This window comes from Cnephaeus nilssonii (genome assembly GCF_951640355.1).
Source record: "Cnephaeus nilssonii genome assembly, chromosome: 8".
Lineage (NCBI taxonomy): Eukaryota > Metazoa > Chordata > Mammalia > Chiroptera > Vespertilionidae > Cnephaeus > Cnephaeus nilssonii.
Genome location: NC_137079.1, coordinates 84,582,165 through 84,601,999, shown reverse-complemented (window position 1 = coordinate 84,601,999; position 19,835 = coordinate 84,582,165).

Here is a 19,835-nt window from a genome sequence, read left to right as displayed (position 1 = left end):
TTTGGGCCTGGCTAGGACACTTATAAGAAGAATTTGAGAGTGTGTGAGGCTAGAGGTAGAAAAATGCCATTTTGTGAGAGTTGTGGCTAGGGAAGGGAGTTTTTCAGTTACCTATGTCTTTTAAGTCTTGTCTCTCAATTGGTTATTTAATTGGGATTTGATTTCTAGCTTCAGGACTTTATCACAGGAAGTGTTAATAATCACTTGTATCAATAGTGGTGGAAGATGAGGACTCTGGGAGTTAAAACCTCAGTCACACGGGTGGCAGTGGTTACCATTTTATGAAGTCACTTTAGAAGTACATTAAAAAGCAGACACAAAAGATCATTGAGCCATGTTCCAGCTGTTGTAGAAACCCTTCAGGTATTTATGTCAATGAGTATATTAGCAGTCTTAATAGGTCACAGGTGGCTGCATTTTACTTTTTAAAGCATACTTACCAAGCGATCCAATATAAGTATACGTTTGGGCCAAATTCTCATCCTTTATGACTCTGTGGGGACATGAATTCATTAGTGAAAAGGCACAGAGTTTTTTAAAAGGAAAAATCATCCACCAGTTGGTGAGTTTATTAAGAACTCTATATTTTGTTTCCAGTCTGTTCACTGTCAAATTATCTCCTCAGTAGGGCTGGCTCTCCTCAGGGCCAGTGTTTCTTATAGTCATACCCAACATGAGTCCCAGGTGAGTAAATGTGATCACAGCAAACTAGCACGGATTAGTCTTGTCCAATATCCAGCTTCTTCAGGCTTCCTCTCCCTCCAGAGCTGAGGCTACTTAGGCCCGTAGCAGGTTCAGACATTTCCCGGCAGCCCACTCCCTGACTCAAAGGCACGTGTGCCTCCAGCCCAGCTCGGACCTGGTATGCAGGCCCCTCTGCCTTATACCTAAGAGCTAGTCTCTACCTTCTGTGCCTGCTCTGAGAATCCTGCTTCTCCTCCATCCATACTGTCTGAGTTTCTGCACTGGAAATCTGATGCTACTGTTCCCTCTTTTCAAAATGTTTTTCTTCTTAAAAAACAACAACATTTTATTGTGGCAAAATATACATAACATAAACTTCACCATTTTAACCATTTTAAAATGCACAGTACGTTTGCATTGTAAATTCATTTACATTGTTCAGCAACCATCACTATTATCCACCTCCAGAAATTTCTCATCATCTCAAACTGAAACTCTGTACCCATGAAACATTGACTCCGCAGTACCCCTGCCCACAGCCCTGTGGCCCCTGCTCAGCTTGCTGGCTATTGCCTCTTGTATAGAGTCTGGCCTTGCCTGCCAACTCCGTGCCCCCTAGCCACAGGGACTAGTCTTATTTTTGAACTTTGACCTAGGAGGTGAAGCCCTGCTACTTGCTCACAAAATGTTTATATATTCTGTGTGCCTGCACCTCTGAGTATCACTTCATACCTCAGTGTTCACTGCCTTTCTCTGCCTGTCTCTCATATTTCCCCTTCCATGTTGCTTTGAGCACCAACTTCACAACACATTCTTCCTACTCCCAAGGCCTCCTTCCTGTGTCTGCGGCTTATTCTCAACCCTCTGAATCTGAGAGGCTATATTTCTCAGCACCTGTAGCTGAACCCATCTCCCTGCTCCCCATCCTAAGTCCTTGTCCCTCCCAGCATGCTCTTCCCCAGCCTACCTGGGAGGCAAGAGAACATTGCCATCCGTACATGGCACACGGAGACAAAGCCACTGGCTCTGCAACCTTTAGAAGTATAAGGCTCTCAGCCTCCTTAGGAGTATATAGACCCAAATGCAGAATGATTAGCAAAAGAAATGACAAAGCACTGAATCAGGAAAACAGTCAGCACCCCTGGCACACAAATGAGGTGAGTTTAAAAGGACTGAATGACCCAATATGAAATCTTATTCTATATAAAGATTTGAAAGACTGACTTCAAAAGTCATCAGTCCCATCTCCCCAGGCATTCCACAACACTGTGTGACATGTGAATCTTTTCAAAAAACGCCAACACGGACAAGAATTAAATCCATCTTCTTGTGTCCCATTGTACCTGAGCAGGTTAGATTCTTAAAACCTACAGTTGAGCCCTGTTGAGCCCTAGCCAGTTTGGCTCAGTGGATAGAGCTTCAACCTGCGAACTGAAGGGTCCTGGGTTTGATTCTGGTCAAGGGCTTGATCCCCAACAGGGGGTATGCAGAAGGCAGCCAACCAATGATTCTCTCTCATAATTTATGTTTCTATCTCTCCCTCTCCCTTCCTCTCTGAAATCAATAAAAATATGTTAAAAAAAACCTACAGTTGATCCTGAAGAAAACCTTGTTCGTCTAATGCATGATATTCTTCTTCTCTTCTATTAAAGACTAATTTAGCTAAAGAATTAATGTCTATACCATTTTAATAGAAAGTATTTTTAGAGGTCAGTGAAATATTACTGTGAGATTGCAAATAATGACCCAATTTCTCATCTCCTTCGATAGAAATGACACATCTAAGACTTATCTCCCTGAGAAGAAAGATGAGGTGGAATTAGATATTCATAATAACTCTGTGAATTCTCAAGTACTTTATTTTCAGTAGTCCTTTAAAAATAGGACAAAGAGTCTATTTTAAAATAGCATTTGGGTTGTCTCTAACAGTCTAATCTCTTTGTCAGGTATCACTTTTGGTCAAAACAATGCAAAACAGGTACAGGGACCAAGGTCTCGGCATCAGGCAGGTGAGTGAGAAGTTTAACACTGAATTTTCAGCTAGAAGATGAATAAGGCCTGAGGATCTAATGTAAAGCATGGTGACTATAGTTGATAACACTGTATATGATTGAAACTTGCCAAGAAAGTAGAACTTAAATTTTATCACCAAAATAAAATAAAGTAAAATAAGATTTTTTAAAAACTGAATTATATAGTATAGAAGCAGAATCAAATAAGGTATAGAGTGTCTGTTCTGCTGAGCAGGAATCAGGGAAATAAAAATCTGACTAGACTCATACAAGAAACAGAGATGGTGAAAACAGTTGGAGAACAAATTGAAAGAAGAAAATGCGTGCCTAGAATTGAGACTTAGTGATGCTCAGAAGGGTTCTGTGGTTTGTTTGTACCGATGCCCATTTAGAAGGCCAAAGATCACCTTGGTGCTTAAGTTCAATAGCTGATAGCTTGTTCTGGGTGCTGGGGATCTGCTAACATGTGAAAGAACAGGACAAAGGCTTTCTCAAAACTCTTTTAGTTATATAAAGGGTATTAGATTTTAATTTGCAAGACCTAAATTTAAGTTTTAAATCTACCACTTTTTAGACATGTGTTTGGAACAAATCACCTACCCTTTCTGAACTAATTTCTTCCTCTAAATAACAATAAAACCTGTTTCACAGAGTCCTTTTAGGCATCAAGTGAGTTAGGAGGGCTTTGAGCACTGAAAATTATTCTATAGTTATTAAATCTAGATTTTTTTCTGAAAGAAATGTCTTGTGGGCTTTTAAAAGAAAAATTGAGCCATTTATTCCATAGGAGATGTCAGCTGCATACAGAAAACGACGTCGAAGGAATTTGTATTTTCCTGTTCAGATCTGTTCAAGAATTCATGTCCTGTTTTTTCAGCTGCTAATAATGGAAATTTCTGCCAAATATGTAATAAGGATACCAACTCTAAACCTTTGGTGGCTGCCACTTTAGCACAAAGCCAACACAGAGCCAAATGACATGGGCATCTGTGATATCGGTTCATTTTATCCCAGGCTTTCCTATGTAGATCTTCCCTGATCTGTCTTGTAAAGTTACAAAAAAAAGAGAGTTAATTTCTTTCAAATTTTACTAACTCTTGCCTTTTCCAGAATGTTATGCAGTTAGAATTATACAATATAACTTTCAGACTAGCTCCTTTTACATAGCTGACAGCATTTAAGATAGTTAATTAGGACTTGATACACACATTTGTCATTATGGCTGTTTAATATTCCGTTGTATGCATATACCATTGTTTATTTACCCATTTACCTATTTAAAAACATATTGGTTGCTTCCAGTTTCTGGTGATTATGAAAAATGATGCCCAAAACATTCAGAAACAATTCAGTTTTAGTATATTTCCATCAACTGGAAAGATTTCCTTAAATTACTTGCTGTCAATCCCTGCTCGCTCCCTACTCCCTGTCAGTTTTACATTTTTTATAAGTTATTTATAAATGTAATCATCATAGTCTGGTGTGTCTGGATTCTTTCATTTAGAATTACATGTTTGAGGTTCATCCATGTTGTTGCATATATCAGTAACCTATTCATTTCTATTGCTGTGTAACATTCCATTGTAAGGATTTACTGCATTTTTATGTAGTAAAAAACAATTCATCAGTTGATGGTTGTTGCAATTTTTTGTTGTTGTTATTATGAGTAATACTACTATGACCAGGCTTTTATTTATTTATTTTTAATTTCTTTATTGATTAAGGTATTACATATGTGTCCTTTCCCCCCATTGTCCCCCCCTACCCCCCTACTCATGCCCTCACCCCCTTGTTGTCCATGTCCATTGGTTATGCTTATATGCATGCATACAAGTCCTTTGGTTGATCTCTCCCTCTTACCCCCCCACTCTCCCTTACTTTCCCTCTGAGGTTTGACAGTCTGATCAATGCTTCTCTGTATCTGGATCTGTTTTTGTTCATCAGTTTATGTTGTTCATTATATTCCATAAATGAGTGAGATCATGTGATATTTATCTTTCTCTGACTGGCTTATTTTGCTTAGCATAATGGTCTTCAGTTTCATCCATGCTGTTGCAAATGGTAAGAATTCCTTCTTTTTTACCACAGTGTAGTATTCCATCAAGCTTTTATATGGAAATATGTTCTCATTTCTCTTGAGTAGATATCTAGGAGCAGAATTACTGGACTGTTTTGTAAGTTTCTATTTAACATTTTAAGAAACTATCAAACTGTTTCCCAAAGTGATCATACTATTTTATTCCTACCAGCAATGTATGAAGGTTTTACTTCCTCCACATCCTCACCAACACATGAAATATCCAGTGTTGTTTATTTTTAAGTAACTTATTGATTTTAGAGAGAGGGGAAGAGAGAAAGAGAGAAACATGGATTTTTGTTGTCCCACTATGTATGCCTTCATTGGTTGATTCCTGTATGTACCCTGACTGGAGATTGAACCTGCAGCCTTGGCACTCTAACCAATCGAGCTACCAGGCTAGGGCTTGGAATATTCAGTCTTTTTTTAGGTTAGCCACTCTGCTAGGTATGTAGTGGTATCTGTGATTTTAGTTTGCATTCCCAGATGACTGATGTACATAGAGCCTACTTTCATGTGTTTATTAGCCATTTGTCTCTCTTCTTTGGAGAAATGTATATTCAAATCATTTGTGCATTTTTTCAAGGCAGTTGTTTGTCTTCTTGTTAACGAGTTGTAAAAATGTATTCTATATAAAAGCTCTTTAGCTCTGGCCAGGTAGCTCAGTTGGTTAGTGTGTTGTCCTGATACACCAAGGTTGCAGGTTTGATCTCTTGTCAGACCACATACAAGAATCCACCAATTAATGCATAAATAAGTGGAACAACAAGTCAATGTTCTCTCTCTCTCTCTCTCTCTCTCTCTCTCTCTCTCTCTCTCTCTCAAATCAGATAGTCCTTTGCAAATATGTTCCCCCAGTCTGTTTTTTTGTGTTTTTTTTTCTTCATTTTCTTGTTGGTATCTAGTATCTGACGACTTTGCTAAACTCTATTATTAGTTCTATTAATCTTTTTGCTTAGACTCCTTAGGATTTTCTACATACAAGATCATTTCATATGCGAATGAAACATTCAGCTCTTCTTTTCTAATTTATATGCCTTTAGTTATTTTTTCTTGCCTAACTTCACTGGCTAAAACTTCTAATACAATGAATTTCCCCAATCTAAGGGAGAAAAAAATGTAGACCTTCACTTCTAAGTATGACATCAATTGTGGGTTATTTTAAATAGGTACCCTTTATTAAATTAATTAAGTTCTCTTTTCTTCCTGGTGTGTTATAAGTTATTAACATGCATGGGTGCTGGATTTACTATGTGGAAAGAGTTTTATGTAGTAACTCAGTTTCTTTACTTGATATAGATCTATTCAGATTTAATATTTCTTTATGTTAATTATAGTAATTTGTGTCTTTCTAGGAATTTGTAAATTAATTTTACTTAAATTGTTTAATTTATTAGCATAAAGTTGTTCATAATATTCCTTTATAAATATTTTAATTTCTTCATGATCTGTGTTAATGTGTCTCTTTCAATCTTGATTTTGCACTAATTTCTGTCTACTCCCATCTTTCCTTGGTCAGGCTAGGTAAAGGTTTATCAATTTTTTTAAAAATATATTTTATTGACTTTTCACAGAGAGGAAGGGAGAGGGATAGAGAGTTAGAAACATCGATCAGCTGCCTCCTGCACGCCCCCTACTGGGGATGTGCCCGCAACCAAGGTACATGCCCTTGACCGGAATCGAACCTGGGACCCTTCAGTCCGCAGGCCGACGCTCTATCCACTGAGCCAAACCGGCCAGGGCAGGTTTATCAATTTTGCTGATGTTTTCAAATAACCAAATTTAAGTGTAATTAAAATTCTATAGTGTTTTTCTGTTTTCTATTTTACTGATTTCTATTTAGGTCTTTATTATTCTTTTTCCCTACTCCCTTTGGGTTTGATTTGCTCTTCTTTTCTTAGCTTTTTATGATAGAAACTTAGATTATTGATTTTAGATCTTTCTTCCCTTTTAACATAACCATTTATAGCTGTAGGTTTCCCTCTAAGCACTATTTTAGCTGTGTCCCATACATTTTCATATGGTTTTATTGTCAATGGCTATGGGGTTCTTCCATGAAGTTGAAAAAAAAAGCATTTGGATCCACGCTTGGGAGGATGAGGTGTACTTATAAGATTTATTAGGGTAGAAATAAATAACTGCTCCCAGGTGCCTGGTGTTTCATCCATGACCAGATGGCTCAGCTCCATACTACTATGGAAGAAGTCCTGCCTTGTCTTCACCAAACCTTAAAGAAAGGCCAGGGTCCAGAAATTCTATGCCATTGGCCTGACATTGGCAGAGTGTAGTTAAGTTGAGTCCATGCCAAAGCTTAGTCCAGCTCAGTGTGTGTTCCTGTCCAGCTAGCCTAGTCTCTGTTCCCTGCTGGGCTCTTGCTGGCCCTCGTTGCCTATGCTTGGGCCCTCATGACCCTTACGGGAGCCCCACTGGGAGCTGTGCTTGAGTCTGCTGTGGCTGGCAGTTCCACAAGGCTGAGAACATGCAAGTAAATGGGGTGAGCACGTGCTACTGAGAGGGTTAAGCTTTGATTATATCACATCGGGCTTAGGAAAGAGCAGTTGGCTTTTAAACTAACCAATCTCTTTCCCAATCCTTCATGGACTTGTGCTGGGCCCTCCCCCTAACCAATCCATTTCCTACATCTTCTAGGGTTATGTGTCCCTTATCCAATCTGATTCTTTTTCCCAATTTAGATTCTTTCCCTTGATGCTCACCATGTTAGCTCATACTGAGCATGCCTCATAGTGGAAGGACCTATCCCTGGGCCATCTTGGCTTCTACTGGACTTGTGCCTAGCAGAGGAATTCCCCCCCTCTTTCCTCAATAATCCTGGTACTAACCAGATTGTTCCCTGAGGATATTCTTCCTGGGATTGCTCAGGGATTAAGTCCCGAGGGTGTAGGATGAGGCAGTACCCTGGGGAGGCTATGAATGTTACAGCTTTGCCGAAACCGGTTTGGCTCAGTGGATAGAGCGTCGGTCTGCGGACTGAAAGATCCCAGGTTCAATTCTGGTCAAGGGCATGCACATTGGTTGCAGGCACATCCCTGGTAGGGGGTGTGCAGGAGGCAGCTGGTCGATGTTTCTAGCTCTCTATCCCTCTCCCTTCCTCTCTGTAAAAAAATCAATAAAATATATTTTTAAAAAAAGAATGTTATAGCTTCCTCGTAAATCAGGCTTAATGTCTGATTCTCTTTGCTCCCTTCCTTTATCAATTATTAGCTAACTACCTATGGTAACAGTTTGTTCTCACTTTTTAAAAAATATATATTTTTATTCATTTCAAAGAGGGAGAGGGAGAGAGAGATAGAAACATCAATGATGAGAGAGAATCATTGATTGGCTGCCTCCTGCACGCCCCCCACTGGGGATTGAGCCTGAAACCTGGGCATATGCCCTGACCGGAAATCGAACCGGTGACCTCTTGGTTCCTGGGTTGACACTCAACCGCTGAGCTACACCCAGCTGGGCTTGTTCTCACTTTTTAATTAGTTTGCAATATTTTCTCATTTCTCTTGTGGTTTATTTTTGACCCACAGGTTACTTAGAAGTGTGCTTTTTAAATTTCCAGATATTTGAGGATTTTGCAAATGTATCTGTATTATTGATTCTGATTTAGTTTTATTGTAGACAAGCATACAAAACAAGCATTAAATGAAGGAGCCAGGATTTGAATCCTGTCCCATTAGACTCCATATAACACTGTGAAGTTTTTCTTCAATCCCTCCTCTCTCTTTCCTTCTCTTCATGCTCTCTTCTACACATATTTTTCTGGTAACATTCTCTGTTCCCCTTTCAGGTACATAGTGGTTCATAACAAGTTATCTGTCTCTTTTTGTTAGAGCCCAGAGACCGTGATAAACTCATTCACAGTTGTCAGTAATTGCTCATGGGCTGCCTTATATAAAGATATGGCCAAGAGTGGGATTATGTCCTATTCTTATTTTATCCCATTCGTACACATCATCTCTAACTGTATGGTGGAGGGTCAAAAAGAGAAACACAAGATGAGGACTCAGGAGAGTGAATTTACTTTTGTTGTTGCTGTTAATGCAGTGTGTGTGGTGGCAGCCACCTGTGTATTATCAGCTAGATCTCCAATCTTGTCAGTCTGTCCAGGCCAAGGAGCAATATCCCTTTGGGATGTGAATTAACAGCCATCACATATCATTTTACAACAGTTTCCAGGAGGAGCACCAAAACTGATGTTGAAATTCTAGAAAGAATTGGCAAATAGGTTGATTATACTAAAATCCTGTGTGAGTAACTGGAAAATAACATAGGGAAGGCACAGAGAAATTTTTCCTGAATGAGGATTTAGATAGAGATTTTCTGTTCTGTGCCAAAATAGTGATCACCTCTTCAGCATGAAATGTCTCACTCACCAATAATCTCCATCAATGAATCCAGATTTTATTGTGTCACCAAATAATTACAAAGATATTTGCCCTTTTGTATACTGTGCCAATAGACAAAACACATAAGGAGAAGACTAGACTTTAAACTTAGCTAATTTGAACTACTTGGGGAATTTCAGAAATGTTACAAATAATTTTAGATATATTCAGCATTATTCCATTTTAATACTTTCCTAGAGCCACTATCATTTTTTGATCCTTCAAAGTGATTAAATTTTGATCTTTTAGAAATGCTCCTTTCTCCTGAAAAGAACGATCTGTCATGGAAACAGCAGCAAATGTAAAAAGTGTGGGCATCTACAATTTCACAAAATGTGGAGAACTCTCAAGGTCTGTCCCTACTTTTTGTAATGATGAGAGCACTAGGGCAGAGGGCAGCATGAAAGGAGAGTTCACACCAAGAGGAATATAGAACAGAGTTCTGCACATTTCCACTCTCAGCCTCTATTTCACTGTGTTTGTGCCTGGTGGTAAAAGACAGAGAGTAAGATGTGGAAACAGAAAGGAGCTCGCTTGTGAGAAGACGAGAGCTTTCCTGGGATTCTATGTAGGAAACTAGAGGCCCGGTGCACGAAATTCGTGCACGGAGGGGGATTGTCCCTCAGCCCAGCCTGTACCCTCTCCAATATGGGACCCCTGGAGGGATGTCCGACTGCCCGTTTAGGCCCGATCCTGGTGGGATCGGGCCTAAACGGGCAGTCGGACATCCCTCTCACTATCCAGGACTGCTGGCTCCCAACTCCTTGCCTGCCTGCCTTCCTGATTGCCCCTAACCGCTTTTGCCTGCCAGCCTGATCACCCCCTAATCACTCTGCTGCCAGCCTGTTTGCCCCCAACTTCCCTCCTCTGCCAGCCTGGTCACCCCTAACTGCCCTCTCCTGCAGGGTTGATCACCTCCAACTGCCCTCCTTTGCAGGCTTGGTCCCTCTCAACTGCCCTCCCTTGCAGGCAGGGTGCCTCCCAACTGCCCTCCCTTGCAGGCCGGGTGCCTCCCAACTGCCCTCTCCTGCTGGCCATCTTGTGGTGGCCATCTTTTGTCCACATGGGGGCAGGATCTTCGACCACATGGGGGCAGCTATATTGTGTGTTGCAGTGATGATCAATCTGCATATTACTCTTTTATTAGATAGGATAGAGGCCTGGTACAGGGGTGGGGGCCAGCTGGTTTGCCCTGAAGGGTGTCCCGGATCAGGCAGGGGTTCCCTTGGGGCGTGGGGCGGCCTGAGCGAGGGGCCTGTGGTGGTTTGCAGGCAGGCCACGTCCCCTGGCAACCCAAGCAGAGGCCCTGGTATCTGGAATTTATTTTCCTTCTACAATTGAAACTTTGTAGCCTGGAGCAGAGCCAAGCCTGGGGCTCCCTCCGAGGCCGAGGCCGGCAGCCATTTGTGTTGGGGTTATAATTGAAACTTTGTTGCCTTAAGTGGGTGGGCCCGGCCAGGGTGTGTGGAAAGCTTTGCTTCCCCTGTTGCCGCCGGCAACCCTGGCCTGCTCTCTCAAGCTCCATTCTGCCACCACTTGTTTGAATTTGTTTACCTTCTATAATTGAAACTTTGTAGCTTGAGTGGAGGCTTAGGCCTGGCAATGGCAGGCGGAAAGCTTGGCTTCCTCTGTTACCTAGGAAACCTTGCTCTCTGTGGCTGTAGCCATCTTGGTTTGGATTAATTTGCATACTCGCTCTGATTGGATGGTGGGCGTGGCTTGTGGGTGTCGGATGTATGGTCAATTTGCATATTTGTCTATTATTAGATAAGATAATATGTATATGGACACAGACACATTTTTTTTTTCATTGTAAAAGTCTCTGGAGTGTTGAAAGTCTTAAAAATTGGACTCAAATAACAAATGGTAATGCCTTTTTTCTCTATTTAATACCAAAGAAATTCTATTTACCTTGGGCCCAGAAAAGCTGTTTGCTTTTTCTCCTCTATCCCTACTCCCCTGTTCTTTATGCACATGACTATTTGGTTGCTGGTCTTCCCAAGTGGTTCACCTGTACAGGTGTGTGGGTGTGTGTGGCCAGGGTAGGTAAGGGGCAAAGGCAAGGTAGGTTGGACATTTTCCATATCACAAGCATAAGTGCTTTCATCTCCTCCCCACTATCGGGTCATGTTTCTGGGCAGGTGAACTATATTGGATTTTATTCTGATTTTCCAGACCCAACTGGAAAATTTCAATATAAATGCCTGTCTTCTATTTCAAGATGTCTAGAGGGTTACCTGACAAAATTAGATGTGAAACTAACCTCCCCAGGGAATCTTGCTTTCAATATTTTTAAATCTCTCTAGAATAATAAAGTATTAAAAGATATTTTAGATCAGCATGTTAATTTTGCCAATGAGAAAAATGAATGCCAGAAAGGCCAAGAGACTTTGTCAGGTCTCACAGCTGGTCCCTACCCAGAGGGAACTTGAATTTGCTTCTCTGGTTTCACAGAACAACATTCTCTCCACTCAGCTGTGCTGCCTCCTTAATGGATGCTAGCAGAATTTTCTGAAGAAAGGGGCCTTATATTTTTTATGGCTGTTTTAAAATGTTTTCTTTGCCCTGGACTGTGTGGCTCAGTTGCTTGGGTGTCGTCTTGTGCACTGAAAGGTTGCTGGTTTGATTCCAGGTCAGGGCACATGCCTGGATTGCAAGCTTGATCCCCGATAGGGGGCGTGCAGGAGGCAGCCAACTGATGGCTTGCTCGCACACCAGTGTTTCTCTTTCTCTCTCCCTCTCCTTTTCTCTCTCTAAATATCAATAAAATTTTTTTGAAAAAATTTCTTTAGCATTGTGCAATATTATGAGTTAGGGTTTGTACAGAAACATTATTTCCTATTATTAATTTATTTTTATCCTCATTTTGGACGTCATAAAACTGAAGAGCTGAGTTGCAGCAACTCCCACAGAGTCTGAAAAATACACCCAAGACTACTCTTCACAGGGCAAGTGCTCAATACAGGCTTTGACGGAGGAATGTGGCTCAAGCAAGAACTGTCGCTGCCTATTCACATTGAGCCCAAGAGCACAGCATCCCTTCTGACAATTAAACAATTCAACTACCCTCCAAAAAAATAAACTGAGATTTGGATTGCCGAAAGCATTCATAGGCAATGGTGCTAAAACTGCCTGACACTAACCCCACACTTTGATCATTCAGTCAAATCAAAGGGCGTTTATAAAGCATCTGTGTGAGGCTCCCTGCAGGGCCTTCTCTTTGTGTCTCTGGCATTCACACTTCCCTGCTTCTCTTCTGTGGCTCTGCCCAAGAAAACGCCCCAATGCATTGCAGCTCAGGACTGGTGTTATTCTTACCGCAACCAGAGCAGGAACCCCTTTGGTTCCTCTCCAGATGTTATTCAAAGTTCAGGAGTGAATTTACCTCACTGCAGAATCTGTGCTCCAATCCCAGCTTTCACAGGTTCTTAGAATCTACATGAAGCAAACCTTCGCCAGTCGTCAGAGCTTTTAGGTCTGTTTTCTTCTTTCAAGATGCAGAGTGAACATTTAGAAGGGGTTTTAGGGAAGCAATTTACAGCCAGTCATTGGCAGAGCTGAAGTATTTTTGCTTATAACGTCTTAGATTACAGGTTTATGATTTGCTTAAAAATAAATCATTTATTTTAGGCTTGGATTTTAGAAAGAAAGAAAATAAAGTCTTAGAATGGTTTTCTTCAAGTTTTCCATGACATTTTTTTACATCAGGAAGGAAGATGTGTTGAAGACAAGATCGAGTTTCTAGAGAGAAGGGGAATCCAACACTGTTTTCCCTTGATTCACTTATGAGCTTACATTTTCCTAACCATATACACTAATTCCAGTTTATGACTCACTCAGACAATTTACTATGTTTAAGACTACATTAAATTCTTTTCACAATACTAGGTCAAATGTACATGCTATGTATACAGTTGGAAATTTTTCCTCACAGGTCAAGATACGGATGTTGTATATGTGTCCTCACAGATCAAGATATGGATGTTGTATTTGTGTCCTTGTTGCCATGGTGACTAGAAAAGGTTAAAGCCAAAGCCTCAGAAAACAGAGTGGCTGTGCAAAAAATATCATAAATATATGTGTTTCCTAAAATATTCTTCCCCAATATGGATCAAAAAAGTCTCAGACCCACTGTCTTAAAATTAATTTTCCATTACTAGTCAGTAGGTAACTAACTACCTAAGAATATTTTCAAAACAATCTCTTTCAACTCACTCCTTTTCTCTCTAAACTGTAATCTAATGTCCATTTATCTCAAAAGACAGACTATGAAAGTCATGAGAGAGTTTTGTTTTTTTCATATGGATGAGACATGCCAGTGAGAATAAAGTTTAATGAAGTTGTTTTCCTACTGAAGCACACTGTCTTTTTCAAATCTCCCCTTTAAATCCATTTACACAGGAATAATAAAATATTTTTTCCAGTTTGTTTAAGAACTTGGTAAATAAACTCGGGCAACACTGGACAGTGCCAAGCTGTTAAACATTTACTGGCTGTAAGAATTCAAACTTTTCTTTTTGTTGGCTGATGACCATTGGGTCCCTGACTAACCTTTTTTATTTCCTCATATACTTTATTCTGTAAGATGAATTGTAAGGGTTTGTCCTCCAAAGTAACACTAAATAGTAGTAGAGAATGTAATTCTTATAAGACCTAGAACCATCTCAGCACTGGGAAAAAAAACAAATCTCACATCCACACATCTCTTTACTTACATTTCCAAGTGTGAAGAGAGGATGGGTGAAAAACCCTCATTAAGTAATTTTTCTGTCCTTGTTGCTCATAAGGACACCAGAAGAGGATTAACACATCCCTTGGTCTGTAAGCCCTGGCTTAATTTTTAACCTCCAATCTAGCACCTAAATTCTCCACTACCCTTTACCTATTTCAAGATGCTTTCATGTAGGCAGTATAATAAAAACAAAATCATAGCAATATATTCAAGCATTTATTTCCTACCTTGATACCATCTCATATTTAATACTTAAAAATATATAATATATCAAACTCAATAACCTGGCCCTTCTTCTGCCATCTGGTGGAGAAAGAGAAAAGCAATAAATTTAAGTAATAAACCAAGAATTTCTTCACTGAATCCATAAATGCACCAGTCAGCCGATGTTTATGGGGCTATTATTATTATTATTTGTTATTTATTCAAATAATACTTATCGAGGCATTTGGTATCATTAAGCACCATACTCTCTGAATTAGCCAAACTCAGTCCCTGTCCCTGGAAGGGCTGTGAAATATTACATTATGAAAAGCTCTCCTACAGTTTAGTTATTTTCTAACAATAAATTCAACACACAGGACAAGGCAGATACTCTTTAAAACTATGAGGTTACCACTTAGCTCATTTTAGTAGTAATATGCTTTATAATGATATTCTGACCCTAAGATGCTCATGCTTTTCTGAGCATATCAAATGAAGAGGAATAAAGGGGGAAGGGATGGTGGGGAAAGGAAAAACTTTATTATGCCTTACAAAGAAAAATAAAATAAAATTTTGGATGCATTTTTTAGTAAGATCTCTACATGAGAAAAAGCAACATTCCTGTGAGCTGTCTCCATTTTTACCCATTCCTAATTTACAGGCTCTGGAGAATAGGAATGTGATAATAGAGACGTGATAGCAATTATACCAACTGCCACAGATTTGAGGAAAGTGACAGCCTCCTCAAATTAGCTTGAACAAAATGACACTACAAGCCTCAGATGAGTTGGCGCATGTATAGTCCAATCTGAGATCCCCTCTCCTTGCCAAAACCCACAGGGAAGAGGCAGCCGCAAATCATGTAGGAAATGCGGCTCTTCACGCCGATGGATTCTTGTCGGAGGCACTTAAGGCGGAAGGACCACACTGTTTTATGATAAAAAGGGCTATTGGCTTGGTCTATTGCATATGCTCTTTGTTGTTAAGGACACTGAAACCTTAGGAGGGCCCTTCATAATGTTCCAGAGAAAAAGCAGTGCTGATGGAACCAATGCACTCAAGTCACAGGGGCCCCTGGAGCGGGCTGTGGCGCGCAGTAAGCCCCAGCCCTACTTCCTGCATCGTCCCTTCAGCCTCCTCTTGGCCCTAACCCAGGAGGAGCAGTTCGTCAGCAATAATCCTCACGCTAAAAGAGGGGATACAGATTCCATTCTGAACACCTCTGATTACAATGATCAATAGGCATATTTTGAATAGACAGGGGTATGTGATGTTTTTCTAAACACAATGAAAATGTATATACTCCAAAGAAAGGCTTTAAAAATACACCCTCTGGGGCTTTTGTAGCTGCTTCCCCAATGCCTCTCCACAGATCCTGATCTGCTGAGGCACCTGACACCTGCAAATTCTTTCCCCACCAGAGTGTCCGGAGGACCTGGAACCTCTGGAAAAGGAACTGGCAATCATCGGGACTCTGTAGAGGTTCCTGAAGATCCGGTTATGTCAGTCTAAACTCGTGTTTTGTTGAAATGGTTTCTACAGTTTAAGCGTAGTGTACCCAGATGACAGCATAATATCTCCAAACACTCCTTAAAACCAAAATAAAGGAGAAAAGTCAGCTGAATCCAAATACATTGGAATTATACCAAAGGGAGGATTTTGCTGGAAGAAAGCTAAAATACTCTGTGTTTTTTACATTTTAAATAAAAATTTTTAAAAATATAGGGGATATATCTTTTGAGTTTTGCCCAATAAATATTTAACTGAGTATCTAGAGGCCAGGCCGTGTGCTAGGATGTGGGGATAGCAACATGGAAGACGTGGAAAGCCTGACCTCTGGGAGCCTGGAGTCAGGCTCATTAGTTATGCTGATGATAGAAAGCTGGGAGAATTAAAGATTGGACAAAAGAGTCAGGGGCAAAAACCGTGCAGATATTTATTGGGCTAAATTTAGCAAAGATATATGTGAAGTTCTGAACTAAGGATCAAAAAATATAATAATCTAGGAACGCCATTACAGAATAGCAAGATACGGCTTCACAACTATTTCATAAAAAAACTTAATGGTTTGAGATGACCAATATAGGGTGACAATGTGATGTAGCTCCCCAAAAGCCAGTGCAGTGTTGGGGTGCACAATATAAATATACTGACCTAGGACAAATCGACAACCACCCTCCCCTATTCCGTTCAGGTTCTACTGAGATCAGAGCATTATATTCTCCACTGGACATGGCCTATTAGTCGGACTTACACAAACTAGTGCATTTGTAAGAGCTCCATTGAGATGATGATAGGCTAGAAACTAGAAACTCTTCACCTGCCTATGTTTATTGAGTGCCCACTCCCTTTCAGTCACTGGAAGGTGCTGATAAATGATGGGATAAATGAACAAAACACACATGCATATGACTGTTTAATAAAAACAGAAGATAAACAAATAGTTTATAAGATAATTTAACTGTTAAGTGTCACTTTAAAGACCACCCTAACCTGTCCCGGGAAGCACATTGGAAGGAACCTGGAGATGACACATTTAGCCCAGAAAGGGGAAGATGAAAGGGACACACAAATGTCTTATTAAAACACTATAGGCCCGGTGCACGACATTCATGTACCCGGGGGGATGCACCGGGGGGGGGGGGGGGGGGCAGAGAAGGGGGCTCCTCAGCCCAGCCTGCACCCTTTAGCAGCCCAGGAGCCCTCAGGGGATGTCCCACGGACGGCTTAGGCCCGCTCCCCCAGTCCGACAGCCTTAGCGCTGCCACGGAGGCGGGGGAGGCTCCACCCCTGCTGCACGTGCCAGCTGTCAGCCAGGCTGTGGCTGAGCAGCGCTCCCCCTGTGGGAGCGCGCTGACCACCAAGGGGCAGCTCCTGCATTGAGCATCTGCCCCCTGGTGGCCAGTGCGCGTCATAGTGACCGGTCTTTCCACCGTTCAGTTGATTTGCATATAACCCTTTTATTATATAGGATGACAAGGGATTTTCGGTAGGAGACTGACTAAATATAGTCCCTAAAGCCATGAATAGGACCAGGGCCAGTAAGACAGAATTGACTCCAGATTAAACTTTCTATTAATCTGTTCACTCCAAAGGAGATAGAGGCCAGAACAGAAGAAGAAATTCTTCACCAATTCACCTAGCAAGGCAGGAATTTTACAGCCGCCAGATGTAAGCAGTTAGAGGTCTATGCTGGTGAATTGGACCTTTGCTTTTTCCTAGTACTTTGTAGGTGCCTCTGGTAGCACTTCGCTCTCAGCCCACATCTCCAATCCCTGAATAGCTTCATTAACTTCCCTGAAACCAGCCTCTCTAGCCTCTCCAGCATCAACAAAGGTTCTCGTTATTTTCACCTGGGTTTCTAGTCCGGAGACATCACATTGCAAGTGACAAAAACAAACAAACAAATAAACAAACAAAAAAACCCACAACTAACTCAGGCTTGCTCAATCAAAAAGAAGTGTATTGGTGTGTCTAACTGGCAAGTCCATTGGCGCACTGGTTTCAGAGACACAGCTAGACCCAGGTCCTAAACTCTAGAGACTCAACAATAGCAATAAAGTTCTGTTTCCCCCTCTTTCAGTGCATTTTCCTCTAAGTACAGGCTCAGTGATTAGAGGGCCCTCTCCTTGTAGCAGGAAAGAGGGCTTCTGAAAGCCAGAAGCTATATCCTTTCATCTTAAAGGGGAGGGGGGGAATGCCTAGGAGCCAAGAGTGAAATTTCACGGGAGAATTCTGATTGGTGCTGCTTGGATTACGTGCCCGCCTGGACTGATCTCAGCGAACCAGGGATAGGGTACCATAATGGGCTGGGTTAGGTTCCTATGTCCACTCCTGGGTGGGTGAGCCAGAGATTGAGAACACGGCAACTCTCTTCCAAAACGCAGATATAAATAAATAAAATAAATAAAAATATATGTCTTCCATAGTCACACTATTCCAATAGCTCTAACTGGCCCACGATTTCCCCAGTTCATGTTTTTCTTTGCTGAAAGAACAATCTTCCTAAGTGGCAATTATAGGTCTCTGCCTCCCCTCTTTAAAGCCTTAAGTAGCTCCTATTTGCCTGCAAAATAAAGTAAAAACTCATTAGAATCTAGCTCTGTACCTACCTCTCAGTCTTATTCCTCCCTAGACGGCTCTCATGGCCAAAGCTCCAACCATTATAAATTGCTTGCAGTTCACCCAACATTGGAAATTATTTCATGCCTCGGTCTTGACTCGGTGTCCCTTCTGCCTCCCTTCCCAATCCCTCTTATTTCCTTTCAAGAGTTAATCCAAGCATCACCTCCCCGCCAAGCCTGCCCTGCTTCCCCTCAGGTAGGATTTACCCACCGGTGCTCTTTGCACACCGGCCTCTAGCTTACGCGTTTGCTTACATGCCATGTCCCCATCTAATGGCCTGTGGGCTCCTAGAGGACAGGGACTGAGCCTTTTTCATTCTTATGTTCCTGGTAACTGCCTGGCAAATAACAGGTACCTAACGAACACTTCTAAGAGAAGCAGACAAGAGGAAAAAGAAGGAAGGAAAGGATGGGTTCCCCAGGGCCTACCTTGTCACCCCAGATAATAAACAAATTGTGACAATCACATTCTGGGTAAAAGGTCCCGACTTTGTGGTCTAAATCAAAGTAATGATAGAATTTAGGACTCGGTCACATTGGACGGTAGACGGATGCAGGGAACAGGAGAAGAAGGGACAAAACGGTCCTCATGTGTCCTCTTTTGGCGTGGACCAGCATAGACCAGCCCCTCAGCCCACCCATACAAGAGGCGAGGCCAGCCACAGATATGAGAAGCACCATCTCTGTAAAACCCCGTGGCTGCCCCGTTTCTGGCTCACTTCTGCTTGGGCTGTCATGCGGAGAAACGAAAGTGAATGGAGGATTACAAAGGTGACCTCATTCTCTGCTGAAAGTCTTTCCAATCATAGTCCTGAGTGTATTTTAATTATACCTGGACACAGCGGCCCGCACCCAGGCATAACTGAAGTCCCACGTGGACTGTCTCTGTGGCTGTAAAGATTGGTCGAAGCTTGTGGTTATCTCAAGAGCCTGACATCACACTGATCATTAAGCAACAGCGCTGAGGCGCAGCTGGGCGTTACCATGGCAACCTGCTCTGGATTTGCCTGCAGAGCTTGGTAACAAGAGCGTTTTATTACGGGTCATTAAGGGCAAAAGGTTTGATTTACATTATTTCCTGTGAAATCCTATTATTTCAGGTTTTACACTCCAGCTTCATCTATGCAGCTCTTCTAAAAGAAATCATAACAAGCTTCAGGTAAACTAAACCACAGCTTTCTATAGCTGAGAAAAGCATTTTGCCTTAGGAATGTGGCGTCAAGTGTTACCTAAAGGCAGAGAATTCCTATTCTAAGAAGTGAAAGGTCTTTCTTCTAATTATCTGTTCCCCTGGCCTGAGTCATGCCTCAGTCTACCGTTGATAAGGATACTTGGGTCCTGTAAGCTGCTAAATAAGTATCCATAAATCGGACTCCTCTGGTTTTTTATTTTCTTCAAATTTTACTTTATTGTGGTAAGAACACTTAACATGAGATTTACCCTCTTAACAAATGTCTGGGTGTACAGTCCAGTACCGTTGACCACAGGCACAATGTTGTACCCAGAGCTCTAGAGCTTATGCCTCTTGATTCACTGAAACTTAATGCTGTGGGTTGGTAACTCCCCACTTCCTCCTCCCCCACCCCTGGCAACCACCATTCCGCT